General features: G+C 40.4%; 1 protein-coding gene across 1 annotated transcript in view; it reads right to left on the bottom strand.

The window, feature by feature from the left end:
* Positions 1 to 4,830, bottom strand: part of Mettl27 (methyltransferase like 27) — a 110,067-nt gene extending 105,237 nt beyond the window's left edge. Inside the window, exon 1 of the mRNA XM_051161343.1 lies at positions 4,820 to 4,830. The gene's annotated coding sequence lies outside the window, so the exon portion shown is untranslated. The remainder of the gene's footprint in view (positions 1 to 4,819) is intronic.
* Positions 4,831 to 15,713: the final 10,883 nt, after the last annotated feature.

Here is a 15,713-nt window from a genome sequence, read left to right on the forward strand (position 1 = left end):
ATACACACATACATACACACACATACACACACACATACACACACATACACACACACACATACACACACATACACACACACATACATACACACACACATACACACACACATACACACACATACACACACATACACACACACATACACACACACACACATACACACACACATACACACACACATACATACACATACACAGATAAATAAATTAATTTTAAAAACTTAAATAAAATATATTTTAAAAAACTTAAATAGGGCTAGGGAGATGGCTCAGCGATTAAGAGCACTGGCTGCTCTTCCAGAGGTCCTGAGTTCAATTCCCAGCAACCACATGGTGGCTCACAACCATCTATAATGAAATCTGAGGCTCTCTTTGGGCCTGCAGGTGTACATGCAGGCAGAGCACTGTATACATAATAAATAAATAAATAAATCTTTTTTAAAAAAAAACTTAAATAAACTAAAATAAAAGATGTGCTGAGCTGGCAGATGACTCAGTGGGTGAGAGTACTTGCTGCTGAAACTTGAAGTCCTGAGTTCAAATCCCTTTTAGTCACATAAAAAGTTGGGTACAATCTTGTATAACCCCAGTGTTTCTGGGGCAGAGACAGAAGGCTCACTGGGGCTTGCTGGCCTCCTGTCTGGTTCCAGATTTAATGAGAGACCGTGCCTCAAAGGAATAGAGCAGAGAGTGATGGAATAGGACATATGATGCCTTTCTCAAGATGCACTGTGCACATACAGCACACATGTGTGTACACACACATATAAAAAAAAGGTGTGGCAGTATGGAGGGAGACACAAGGAAAATGGTTTGCTTGATGCTCAGTTCATTTACCCTAAAAGCTTTAAGCAATTGGAATAAGTCAGCAGCATGATGTGAAATTTGTTTAAATTTGCTTTGTCTTGTGGGAAGGGGGGAGTCTTCTGAGAGAGGGTCTTATATGCAACCCAGGTTAACCTGAAAAAGAATCTTACTGCCTCAGCCTCTAGGATGTGTGCCATCGTGTTCAGTGTTGAGTTAAATTTCATAGCAGCTAAACACAGTTGAAGTATTTCTGATACCAGTGAATAGAAACAAATTCTAACCACGAACTAGATGCCAAACATTGAAGCTCAGGAGCATACATATTAAAAAACAAAACCACAGGCCGGGCGTGGTGGCACTCACCTTTAATTCCAGCACTCGGGAAACAGAGGCAGGTGGATCGCTGTGAATTGGAGGCCAGCCTGGTCTACAAAGTGAGTCCAGGACAGGCAAAGCTAACACAAAGAGACCCTGTCTCGAAAAAACAAACAAACAAACAAAAAACAAAATAAAACAACAACAACAATAACAAAAATCCACATCCTTCTAATTTTGTACTTATTTTTTTCCATTTCTGAGTTGACAGGGTCTCACCATGTAGCTCTCTGGCTGGCCTGGAACTTAAGATTATATAGACCAGGCTGGCCTTGAACTCACAGAGTTAGGTGTCCTGAACACTGGGATAAAAAGTTCTGCTATCATGCCCAGCTCACTTCCAACTCCTTATGCTGAATACACGCTAGAACAATATTTTGAATATAATAGATTAGATATTCTAAATCAATTTCACTCTAATTATTTTTTAGGATACTGGATGGAGATTGAACATAGGACCCCAAAGCGTGCTCGGCGAGCAACGTGTCATTCAGCGTTAACCTCAGCCCTTCTTTTTACATCTTAATGTGCACATTGAACATGTGTTTTTATTTATTGCTTTTTTTCTGTTTATTATTAGTGTGAGGGTCTCTCTCTCTCTCTCTCTCTCTCTCTCTCTCTCTCTCTCTCTCTCTCTCTGTGTGTGTGTGTGTGTGTATGCCATGGCATACTTGTGGTGGTCAGAAGAGAAGTTTGGGGTGTTGGTTCTCTCTTTCCATTGTGGGTTCCAGGTATGAACTCAGACCCCCAAGTTTGCTTTTACCTACTAAGTCTCTTTATTGTCCCTAAAAGTTTACAATTATACAATTGAGTGAGAAAATATGGCTTATGCCTGCAAGCGCAATACTTCAGGGGCTGAGGCAGAAGGATAACCATGAGTTAGAATCTATCTTGAGACTCTATAATGATGGTAGGCCATCCTGGAAGTGTGTGCGTGCGTGCGTGCGTGCGTGCGTGCGTGCGTGCGTGCGTGTGTTTGCACATGCGCATGCGTTCACACATGTGAGTGCCATGCCACACATGTGGAGGCCAGAGGAAAACTCCCAGGACTTAGTTCCTTCCCTTTACTATGTGAGTTCCAGGGTCTGAACTCAGATCACCAGCCTCGGTAGCTAGCACCTTTATCCACTGAGCCAACTCTCCCACCCTAATTTATAGTTTAAAATTTTGTATTATTATTATAACTACAGTTGTAAAATTTATGAGCATACAACTTTGTGTCTAATTAGTACTTTTGTGGTACTGGGATTGGAACATGAGGTCTTGTGCGTGAGAGACAAGAGCTCTACCACTGAGCCACGCCCCCATGCTCCTCACTGAGGGATTCTAGGCAGGAGCTCTCCCATTGACCCACATTTGTGGCTGTAGTCAATTAATCCTTTTGTCACATTTTGTCTCAAATTACTTTCATAGTTAAAAAAAAACCCAGCTTATTGTCTAAAAATTTAGCCACAGATTATATGAATAAATGAACACATGTGGGGCTTGGTTGGAGATTTAACTAAGTAGCAGAGAGCTTGCCTAGCAAGCACAAGGCCCTGGGTTCAGTCCTCAGCTCTGAAAAACACAGACACATGTATTCATCTTTGATATCTGTCAAAAAATGCCTAGCTTAATTAAAAAAAATAGTTTATGCCACAAGAGAAATAGAACCATAGGTCTAGTGAGTGCCTGTCCTTAGCTAGTGCATCTGGACAGACTGTAGAGCATTACAAAGAATTCTTGAGCTCTTTACTGCCTCTCAGGATTTTCTTGTATTTAGAAGGAATTGCTAGATATCCAGTGATCAAAGGCACAAGACGTCCTGGGATTTAGGTTTCTCACCGACACCACATAACAGATGAAAATATTAAACTTAGCACCCCAAGGAAAAGAAAAGTTTATTTAGATCTTAGATATACTGGCTTAACATTTAATATTGAAATTGAATATTTTTCTTAATACAACAAACATTGTTTTGCACATTTTTCCTGAGATGAATCAGTCTGTGCAAGGTTTTAATCATGCCCAGGCGAGTTCTGTAAGGCGGTTACAGAGCTTAAAAGAAAAAAGCTGAAGAATCCTTTGTTGATGTTGACAAATCTAAGATTGGCTCTTGATTGATGCGACGTTACTTTAAATTCAATATCGGTGAATAGACACAAGAATGAACAACGTCATTTCACTTGGACAGCAGTAATTGAGACTGATGATTCCTAGACCAAATCAACTATTCTATAAAAAATGTGCTGGTGGGCCAGTGAGATGGTTCTGCTGCTCAGTAAAGGCACTGGCCGCCAAGCTTGAGGATCTGAGTTTGAGCCCCAGGTCTGTCATGGTGGAAAGAGAGATCCAACTCTTGAAATTTGCCCTTTGACTCCTACACAAGTACACCCACCCACCCAAATAAATATATTATACTGAAAAATTAATTAATTGATGTTTGATACTTTGAGTCTTGTGTTTTATTGACAAGTTTGTGGTGACTCAATTAAAGGTGTTTCCCCCCCCCTTGAGTAAAACATTATTTTATATTTTCCTCATAGTCTTCTAACACAAGTCCTGTAACTAAAATTAATTTTTTTCTTGACCTCAAAATTATTTTCTTTTAAAAAAAAGTTTATGAGGCTGGACAGATGTATTGGCATTAGCTGCTCTTGCAAAGGACCCAGGTTCAGTTTCTAGCACCAATATGATGGTTCATGGTCAACTGACCCCTTCTTTTGACGCTGTGGGCACCAGGCAGACACATGACACACAGACATACAATGTGAGCAAAACACTCAGATGCAGCAACTCACACCTATCAACCTAGCACTTGGGAGTGGGATACAGGTAGATTTCTGTAAATTAGAAGCCAGAGTGTGATGTTGTCTCAACAAAACAAAACAAATTTCACGTTAGAAGTTAGAGGTAGGTTGGAGAGATGGCTCAGTGGTTAAATTCTTCAAGATGTCCTGAGTTAAATTCCGAGCATCGACATGGTGGCTCACAATCATCTATAATGGAATCTGATGCCCTCTTCTGTCTGCTGCTCTCTTCTGTCACGCAGGCAAGCATGCAAACAGAGCATTCATAAACATAAAATACATAAATGAATATGGTGATGGTGGCGCACGCCTTTAATCTCCACACTCAGGAGGCAGAGGCAGCCAGATCTCTGTGAGTTCAAGACCAGCCTGGTCTACTGAGTGAGTTCCAGGATAGCCAAGGCTACACAGAGAAACCCTGTCTCAAAACACAAGAAAGAAAGACAGAAAGAAAGACAGACAGAAAGAAAGGGGGGTAGTTAAAGGTTGTATGTGGGATGCATTCCTTTAATATCAACACTTAGGAGGCAGAGGCTGTCCAACCACTGTGAGTTCGATGCCTGCTTAGTCCACAAGACAAATTTCAGGACAGGAATGACTATAGAGTGAGATTCTGTCTCAAAACAAAAGAAACAAGCAACAAACAAATATAGGAGTTCATATATATGTGAACACACACACACACACACACACACACACACACACACACACACATCCTCTCAGAGTCTGTACTAAGCTGTGTTTCAGCTGGCAAAAACCAAGCCCCTGCACGAGGTGGTTCGTCTTCTAGTGGATAAACATCATCTGATCTCTCACTTGGGATCAAAACAAAAACATGGGCACATCCACTGCAGATCCCCCTTTCTATTAAAAAATAAACTATATACAATAAAAATAATTATGAGGATTATCCAGTAAAAGTTACACTTACAAGGGCTAGTCCATTTGTATTTGACAATCTTGGAGAAATTATACCACTGTCTATCTGATCCTCCTGAGTCTTATCACTGTGCCCAAGTTTTCCTAGATCATTTTACTACATTTTACATTTATCAACCTCTAAACATGTTTTTAGTTCTTAAACTAACACTTATATACTATGGCTATCTAGTCTTCAACCCTACGAGGGGCTTAAGAAGGAAATATTATCTGATATGAAGGAAGTACAGGCATGCAACTTCTAAAAGTATAGGCAGGACAGAGAGAGTTGACTGTCTGGACAGTCACAGGTTTTTCTCTGTGATAGGAGCATCCAGTCTTTAGCCTGCCAGCCCAAAATATCTGACAGTTTGTTCTGTGAAGCAGAAAATCTGAAGGACTGGCTCATCTAGTCTGCAAAGCTGGACAGCCAATTTCTCAGTGTCATGCTCGGTTACAGTCTGGACAGTCAGTCTTCTATCAGCAGTAGAGATAAGAACAGTTCCTTGGTCCAGTGGCTATTCCACTGCACTTGTTTCCTTGATGCCCATCATCTTCCTTGAAGTAGATTGGATGCTGCCAGGAGCAGATGTGTTTCTGTCACAAAAGCCCTTTGTTATTAAATGCAATAATCTGTAGATCTCTGATGTGTTTGAAGACCATCTATGTATTTACTATAGTGCATAATCATCTCTCTCTCTCTCTCTCTCTCTCTCTCTCTCTCTCTCTCTCTCTCTCTCTCCTTACCTATCTCAGGATATCTAAATAGACAAGCATTGCTTGTTTTTAACTATGCGCTATCTAATTAACCTTGAAAACATATACAAGAAACTAAGTAAAGCTTCTTCTGTAATTAACTAAACTAGTATCTAACAAGACTACAAATAAGATTTATAGGTGACTAACTACTAACTTGTATCTCCAACCATCCTGAACTGTTTGTAATAGTTAGCTCTCACAAGACTAGAACTTTACATCACATTTTTAAATGAGTTGCATATGTACAGTATATTACATTGGTTGAACAAAATCTACCAATCTACAATATGTACAATACATAAAGCAAAAGTTGAACAAAATAATCTTACATTTTTATCTATCTACAATACCAATGTAAAATATTTGAGGCTAATAAATTCAGTAATCTACCTTTTATCCTATAGTTCTCTATCTTCCCCCTTTAGCATTCCCCTCTTCCCTCCTCTCCCCTAACACTAGATAGGATAGAAAGATAAGAGAGAAAGAAGGACAGAGGGAAAAAGAAAGAAATCCCTAAATGTAACCTTTACTAACTTATAACCAACCCCCCACTAGACAATAAGAAACACTGGTCATGCACCAAAAACACTCACCCTACCTATTGGGAATGGGGGTGTCTTGTTCTCAAAATTACTTTTTGCTGTCTGGGGGGTAAAACCATCTTTTGGCTCTTAGAAAAATAAGATAGCAGCCAAGTGCTGGAAAAGCTAGCTGTATCTGTTTTTGTCCTGTCTTTTTGGAGTCGATTCTTTGGGCTAGCCCTTTTAAAGTTGATACACTTGCAAATTCTTGAGGAAACAGTAGCTGAGGCAGTCTTTGAGATTGAATCACCTGGGCTACCTGCTTTGTCTCATTATTATCTTTTTTCTCTGAAAATAAGCAAAATTTAAAAGTATTAGTATAGGTACATTTCTACATATATATGGAATATGCAAGGTGTACAAATTATCTAAAGATAGACATCTGCCCTATTTTTGAGCAGGTGTAAGGCATTAACTTTATATGTCTGTTTGAGCTGTAATATCCATGCTGTATGAAAGAATGGCATGTCAGAGCAGGTAACTCTTGAGATTCCCTTGCTATATGGAAACATTTGTGTTCCAGGTAGTAGGAGGTCTTCCCTGTTTTCCCTTCTGGTCCCACATACTTAATCCACTGTATACTTTGTCTTATTTGAGATAATTTACAAATTCCTATAAATTGTGTATTAACCTTCAGAAGTGGCCAATCTGGCTTCCAATGCTTTGAAAAAGGATTGTGACATCTGCTCTTGTATCCACCAAACTTTCTATTTCAACACCATTCATTTGTACCATTAATTTAGGTCTCTGATAATTAACCATTATTTGCCAGAACACACATCTTTCTAGTACTCCCAAATGCACCTCTTCTTTCTACAGGAGCGGCTTTGCCCTTGATGTAAGGAGACAGCAACAGCTGAGCAACTCTAGCCCTTGCATTAATTTGCATCTCCTTCTTTACGTATGCCATGATTTTAATTTCTTCCTTACAGTCCCCATCCATAATACCAGGATGCACAATAAAGCCTTGAGAAGTTAATCCACTTCTTTCCAAGATCATTCCTACTGTCCTGAAGGTAAAAGACCATAAACACCAGTGGTTATTTTATAACATCCAACCTGTGGGGATAGTGTAAGAGATTTATCTGAGGCCAGATCCAAAGCTGCGCTGCCTTCGGTAGCATGCATTAAAGCTTTGATACCTAGTCTTCATTTTCCTGCAAGTTTGAAAGATGGCTCGTATTGTTTGCTGTGGGGCCTCAAGCTAACAGGCCCCTCCTTTCGTTTCCCGATGTCAAGAGATTACCTCATACATCTCTCTTGGATTGACAATCCTTAGAGCAATGTTTTCCCTTCCCACAGTGGCTACAATGCCTGGAAGTCTTGGCACATCATCACCATCACAGCCAGAAGGTCCTTGTAGTCTTCTACGAGTGCCGTTTACTCCAAAGTTAGTGCACCTGTTATTTTGAGGTCTAGAACTTTAAACTTTACGGTTTCTTTGTAAATGGTCCAATTTACCACAATTAAAGCGCTGGGTGTTTTGATCTCTGAGACCTCTAGCTATAGCTGTCCTATGATATTGCTCTGATGCTCCTGAGAGCTAATATTAGCTGTCTGGGCTCCTCATGACTTTGATGATCTAATTGCTCTCTTACATTCAGTAATTGCATTCTCATACACCATGATCAGGGTCAATGCCTGGCTGGTCTCAGGCTCTGGTCTGGCTCTATCTAGAACTGAACCCAATCTCTGTAAGAATTCTGTGAAGGCCTCTCCAGGGCCTTGAAATATCTTAGGAAATGAAGTGGTGGTTTTTACCAGAGTCCTCACCCACGTCCCAAGCTCTTAAGGCTATAACCCGACATTGTTCAATTACTACATCTTCAGATCGGGTTTGCTCTCTTAAGTCAGCATAACGCCCTCCACCAATCAATTGATCTTCAACAACATTTATCCCCCTTGCTATATTTTGTTGTTCTATTATTGTGGCTTCATTTCTCCACCACGATAACCACTGTGGCTGTTGAACAGCTCCTAACACAGCTGACACCAATTCCTTCCAATCTTGGGGAATAAGTCTATGCTGGGTGGCCCCATTAATTTGTTTAACAAGTGACGAATGCGTTCCATAACATACAATAGCCTCTTTTAAATGCTTTAAATCTAGCGTATCTACTGGGCGCCATGCCATCTCATCATAAGCTTCACCACCCTCATTAGCAGGGATATGTTGCACAAAGACTGGAAAAGCTGATGGTGTCTGTGTAGCCCAAGAGAATTCTCCTATCAGAGCACTTGTCTCCAAAGCTCTTTTGGGCCTGTCTGCTTTCCGGTTCCTCTAGAGTCTTTACACCCTCTCTGGCTTCTCGTTTTTCTCCACCCCCTTCTGCAAGCTGGGGCCCTGGACACCTGGTGCACGGAGCAGGGCAGGGCGGCAATTGTGGCAAACAGTGGCTCTCAGTTACCAGGTGTTTTCGCCTTACCAACGGCACTTTTTGCTTTCCAAATGCTTCAACCTCTACCCACAAATTCTCTAATTGTACGCCAACTCTGCAATCCTTTCCAGAGCAATAGAATTTACTGATCCTTCTGGCTTTCATATCTTATCCATCTTTTTCCCAATCTTTTAAAAAATATAATACAGTGGCCTGCAGAGATGGCTCTGTGGTTAAGAGCACTGGCTGTTCGTCTAGAGGTCCTGAGTTGGATTCCCAGCAACCACAACCATCTATGGCAAGATCTATAACAAGAACACTGTATAGATAATAAAATAAGTAAATCTCTTTTTGAAAATGTAATACAGTAAAAAGTCAAAGAAAAACAAAACAAAACAAAAAAAATTCCCTCTGGGTATAAAGCAGGAAAGAACTTTGCAACAGCAGCTGTGATTTTGCTGACACCCTGACACAGCGTCTTTATATCGTCAAAACCTGCGTCTTCCTCCACAGCATTAGAAGTTAAGTTACCCATTGTGCCCAAAGCACACTGGATGCCATCTGTAGACTTCAACCTTTTCCAAACCTACTTTTTTTGGGGGGTTCTTTAATGCTTATACCTCCCTTCCAACCCTCCAACCCTAGACAGGAGAGAAAAGAGGTTCATGGGAACAGGAGAAGTAGACCTTTTTGGACTCAGTTGCTGGGAGCGATTCCCCTGGCGTAGTCAGCAGGATTTTAGCCGACCAGCAATTCCACCAAAGTTGCTGCTGGAACCTGGAACAGCAGCCGGAACCCGGAGACCTGAAGCGTTCTCTGGAGCAGTTCTCCCTAAGAGCATCTCAAAGTGGAGTGATGAACAGCCAAACAACACCAAGACCCGAAATTCCCCTCGTGTGTGTGTGTGTGTGTGTGTGTGTGTGTGTGTGTGTGTGTGTGTATCCTCTCAGAGTCTACACTAGGATGTGTTTCAGCTGGCAAAAACCAAGCCCCCACATGAGGCGGCTCATCGTCTAGCAGATAAACATTGCCTGTTCTCTCACAATTCTGTTCCCTATCCCACACTTGGGATCAAAACAAAATATTGGGTACATGCACTACACTAAGGAGTTGTGAGCTGCTGGACTTGGGTGCTGGGAGCCAAACTCAGGTTCTCTATGAAAACAGTAAGTGCTCTTAACCCCTGAGTCCCAAAATTGCTTAGAATATTAAAAAAAAAAACTTATAATTTCAGCTGACTAAAATTTTAATTTCTATTTTGACTATAGAGAAGACAACTAACTCAATTTATTATATATTTTCTAAAATGCTTTAATGCCTTTTAATATTGCCTGGCTTATTTTTGAAATATATTAAACCCAGAGTTTTGTTATGTTCTGCTTGCAGCCATGCTGGTTACATCGTGGAATTTGAAACGTACCTCCTTTTAGTCTGCGACACCAGATCCTGTATCTCCACTTGGGCCTATGAACATAGACTTCTCCTTTGTTATTGTTTTGGTTTTTTAAAAAAATGTTATTTAGTTTTATTTTATGTGTATGGGTGTTTTGCCTTCATATATATCAGTGTGCTACATGCATAGTGCCCTCAGAGGCCAGAAGAGAGCATCAAATCCCCTATAAGTAGAGTTACAGAGGGTTGTGAGCTGCCATGCAGGTTCTGGGACTTGAACCCGGGTCCTCTGGAAGAGCAGTCAATGCTCTTAACTGCTGTGCCATCTCTCTAGCCCAAGAATTCTATTGTTCAAAAATGCAAAATTTCGGATAGTGATGTAACTCTGTTGATAGGGTGCCTAACTTGCATACATAAAGTTTTAGGTTCCATCCCCAGCACCTCGTAAACCAAGCATGGTGGTGCACGCTATCATCCCAGCACTTAGGAGATGGAGGCAAGAGTTCAAGACCACCCTCAGCTACACAGTGAGGTTGAGGCCAGTCTGAGCTACAGGTTACCCCTTCTCAAAATAAAGAAAGAATGTGAGGCTATAGAGGATGGCTCAGAGGTTAAGAGCACTAGCTACCCCACCAGAGGACCCGGGTTCAATTCCCAACACCCAGCTCACAATGGCAGCTCACAATTGTCTGTACTTCCGTTTCCAGGGGATACAACACCCTCAACCAGACACGCATGCAGGCAAACAGCAATGCACATAAAATACAACAAATAAATGATTTTTAACAAAAGAAAAATTAGAAAGCCAGGTGGTGGTGGCACTCATCTTTAATCTCAGAACTTGGGAGGAAGAGACAGGAGGATCTCTGTGAGTTCAAGGCCTACAGAGTGAGATCCAGGACAGTCAAGTCTAAACAGAGAAACCCTGTCTTGCAAATCCAAAAGGAAAGAAAGGAAGAGATAGAGAGAAAAAGAGAAGGGGGGGGGAGGAGAGGGGGGCAGGGAAGGAAGGAAGGAAGAATAGAGGAAGAAAGAAAGAAACACATGCTTTGTAGCTGTGGCCATGTTTGATGGACTTTTCATGGTTGTGTTGAGTTCTTTTATGTGTCATTGCCACTTTTCTGGACCACTTGTTCCACTGAGAAGCAGCGCTGAAATTCCTGACCAGAACACTGAATTTTTTTTTTTTCTGTTTCTCACCATTTTGGCTTCATGAATTTGAGATTCTGCTTTGAATTATATTCCTACATAAAACTATCCTGTAAGGTCATCAAGATGATTCAGAGGGTGACAGCACTTGTTGCATAAGACGGATGACCTGAGGTCAATCCCTACACTCTATGTAAAGAGGCAGAAAAAGAGAATGAACCCCATGAAATGGTCCTCTGACCTCCATACATGTACCATGACATACAGCCATCCTTCACAAGTGTTATAACCACTCACCCACTGGTAATAAATAAAATAAAAGTGCTATGTTGATGTTTTTATTTCATGTTAATTAATTAATCAATCTTCAAACACTTTCAATTTTTATATGTGTGAGTGTTTGCATGCATGCATGCATGTATGTATACTACATGAATGGCTTGTGCCCGTGGAAGCCAGAAAAGGCTTTGGATCCCCTAGAACTGAAGTTACAGGTGATTATAAGCCAACATTTAGGTGTTAGGAGTCAAATCCAGGTCATCTGTAAGAACATTCAGTGCTCTTAATCACTGAGCCATCTCTCTATCCCTAACACACACACACACACACACACACACACACACACACACAATATCTATATCTATCTAGTTATCTGTCTATATATAGTACACACACTATAATATATATTATGCAAACTACCTATCTATATCTCTCTATATATAGTGTGTATATATATGTTTTTGTGTGTGTGTGTGTGTGTGTGTATGTTGTGTATTTGCTACAGTGTGAAAGTGAAGGTCAGAGGACAACTTACAGGAATCAGTTCTTTTTTTCCATCATGTGGGTTTTGGGGATTGAATCCAAGTCATTAGGCTTGGTGGCAAGCACTTTTACCAACTGAGCCATTTTGCTGGTCTCTCCATGTTGGCTTTTTATCATCACATAGCATTCCTCTTTGTCCAAATTACATTTTCTTTTCTGTCTTTCTTTCTTTCTTTCTTTTCTTTCAGTTTTTTGAGCAAGGTTTCTCTATGTTATCTTGGCTGTCCTGGACTTGCTTTGTAGACCAGGCTGACCTCAAAGTCACAGTGATCTGCCTGCTTCTGCCTCCCGAGTGCTAGGATTAAAGGCGTGCGCCACCACACCTGAAAGTTCTTTCTCTGATACCTGTTTTCCCCCTGACATTAGCACAACTACATCACCTTACTTTTAATGTTCTCACAATATATCTTTTTTTTTTTAAATTTCTGACTTATTTGAGTTACTTAACTGTGTAGTCATGCCCTTAAAATAATTTTTTTCTTGGTAGTCTTTGCTGTTTAAGTTGATGTGATTATACTATTTACATTTATTGTGATTGACAAACTTGGCTTGAGTTTATTGTTTTGTGCAGTGTTTTCTGTTTGCTTCATGTTTTTTCTTTTTCCTTTCTCTTCATTCTTTAAGATTTTTTAAATTGTGTGTGTGTGTGTCTGCATGCACATGCGCACACATGAGACACACATACCATGGTGCATGTGTAAAGGTTAGAGGACAACTTTCAAGAGTTGGATCTCTTTTTTTTTAATATTTTATTTAATTTTAATTTATGTGCATTGGTGTGAGGGTGTCAGATCTTGGAGTTACAGAGAGTTCTGAGCTGCCATGTAGGTGCTGGGAATTGAACCCGGGTCCTTTGGAAGGGCAGGCAGTGCTCTTAACCACTGAGCCATCTCTCCAGTCCCAAAGAGTGGGATCTCGTGATGCATCATGTAGGTCCTAAGGACTGAGATAAGATCATCAGGTTTGGCAGCAAGAGATGCTGAGCGATTTCATTGGGCCCCTCTTTATTTTGAGTTGATTGGCCGTTGCTTAAAATTTAAATGTATTTTTGTATAGTAGAATCGTTAATGGTTTCTCTAAGAATCTTTAGCTTTAGCTATTTATGCACACATGTGTATTAAAAGATATGTATGTGTTTACTGGAAAACCAATCAATAAAGGAATTCTGGTTATTACAGTCATTACATATTTATTATATATGTGTGCACATTTACAAAAGGTACGTATGTATATAAACTATACACTCAGTATATGTACATATACATTACTACATGATACACATACTGAAAGTTTCACATTCAATTTAGAATTGCTATTTTATCAGTTCTTGTGAGAGGAAGGAACTCATTGCTATGGAAGTCCTCCTCACTCCCAAATTCACTCATTCATTGTTTCTTTTCTGTTTGTTTGTTTGAGATCAAGTTTATTCTATGCTATACTTCTAACATGTGGTTTATCTAACACACTAAAAAAACTGCCTTAGAATCTAAAGCAGTTCTAAAGTAAAGCTTAATTTACAGATCATTAGATGGTATTAATTTTTTGCTTTCAATAGTCATGCCTATTCAGATTAGTGTGTGTGTGTGTGTGTGTGTGTGTGTGTGTGTGTGCGCTTGCACACACATGTTGGAGGAGTGAATGTATGATACATACCTGTGTGGAGGTCAAAGGACAACTTTTTGCAAGGAGGTTTTCTCCTTCCACTTTGTTTTTGAGGTGCAGTCCCTCCTGTTATTTCATAAGCAGGCTTGTAAGTGATTCTCTTGACTTTGTCTCCCATCCTGCTGTAGAAATGCTGGGGCTGGTACTGCAGATGCAGCCACTGCTTTTCTATGTGGTTTCCAGAGATGGAACAAGGGTCATCAGAGTTGCCTGGAAAATGCTTTTATCCACTGGCCGATCTCTCCAGCCTGATTATGACCCGTCAGAACCACCTCTTACAGGTTACCCACTGGTCTCTATCTATGCATGGTGGTGTGCCCACAGGCACATAACACACAATAAATAAATGTAATACAATTTTTATTTGTTTGTTTGTTTGTCGACAGTGTAGCTCTGGCTAGCCTGGAACTCACTATGTAGACCAGGCTGGCCTCTGCCTCCCAAATGTTGTGTGACACTACTCCTAGGGAGATGTAAGCAACTTCTGCTCAGTCCAGTTAGGAAACCAACAACAGATCTATGTAAAGGTAGCACCAAAGTCTAACTTGGTGAAATAATGAGTTTTGGGGAGGTTATTTACAGAAAAATGAGTGAGTTGTCACTTAGAGAAACAAATAGGACTCAAAGGAAACTGTATCACCAAAGCCCATTCCAACATGCATGACAGCTCACAAAAGCTGGAAATGTGGAGCACACTGCACAGTATGCAGGCCGCCCAATGGGCTGGAGATTATCCTTTTCAGGCAACTCTGCTAGCCTGAGCCTCTTCTAGGCATCTCAACTTGCATGAGAGTGTCTCTCAACTGTACTTATAGCTTATACACATGAATGGGGAAAAGGGAGCCTAGAGAATCTAGTCAGTTTCAAGGACATTCTGAAGCTATTTCCGTTCTTTTTTAAAAATTTATTTATTACATATATAGTATTCTGCCTGCATGTACTCCTGCCCCCTAGAAGAGGGCACCAGATCTCACTATAGATGGCTGTGAGCCATCATGTGGTTGCTGGGAATTGAACTCAGGACGTTTGGAAGTACAGACAGTGCTCTTAACCTCTGAGCCATCTCTCCAGCCCCTATTTCCGTTGTCTTAAGGAGTTTTCCTATAGACTGTAAGGCTTCACTTCCCCTTCGACACACCCTGTTGTGCCTTATGAGCTTCCCTCCAAAACTGGAGGTTTTAATCTTGGAAGTAAGTATTCCATAATGCCCAGTGCTGAGACGAAAGGCATGTGCCACCACACCCCAAATAGCAAGCTTTTCCTTTAAAGATTTAGATCTTCTTGAATGTCTGAGATTGATTTTGTGGTCCAGAATATAGTTTTGTTTCCCTGGTGAATTTTCCATGTACACAGTAACTCTTCTACCGTGATTAGGTGTGTGGCTCCGTAGATATCCTCCAGACCAGTTGACGGTACTGTTCAAGTGTTCTATTCATTACTGATGACCTGTCTCCATCCTACCAATGCTGAGGTTTCCAGTGACAGTTGTTGACACAGCTGTTCCTATTAAGAATTTTTTTTCCTCATCTGTTTTCAATCTCTCTTCTTAGGGACATAAACATTTAGGATTGTTTGAGCCTTTTGATGAACTGACCCCCCCCCTCGTTATTATGACCCAAACTTTCTCATCTCTCACACCACTGTTTATCCTGAAATATAATTAGATAATTATTAATTTAACCACTCTGACTTTGCTTTGACTAGTGTTAGTGTGATGTGCTCTATTCTTTTGCTTTTAAAAATATTTAATTACATTTTTATGTTGTATGTGTGCACACATACACCTTGGCACATGCATTGAGATCAGAGTTCATATTTCAAGATTTTTGTGCTTTCCTTCTGCTATGTGGGTCTTGGGGATCAAACTCATGTCATCAGCCTTTGTAGTAAGTGCTCTTACTTGCTGAGCCATCTCATCACCCTTATCCTTTACTTTTAACTTATTTGTATCTTCACATAGACATTGGTTTCTTGTAGGCAGCGTGTCTGGGGTTCATTCTTTTTTTCGTTCTTTCTTTCTTTCTTTCTTTTTTTTTTTTTTTTTTTTTTTGAGACAGGGTTTCTCTGTGTAGCCTTGACTG

Source organism: Acomys russatus, chromosome 19 (assembly GCF_903995435.1).
Source record: "Acomys russatus chromosome 19, mAcoRus1.1, whole genome shotgun sequence".
In the NCBI taxonomy this organism is placed as follows: Eukaryota; Metazoa; Chordata; class Mammalia; order Rodentia; family Muridae; genus Acomys; species Acomys russatus.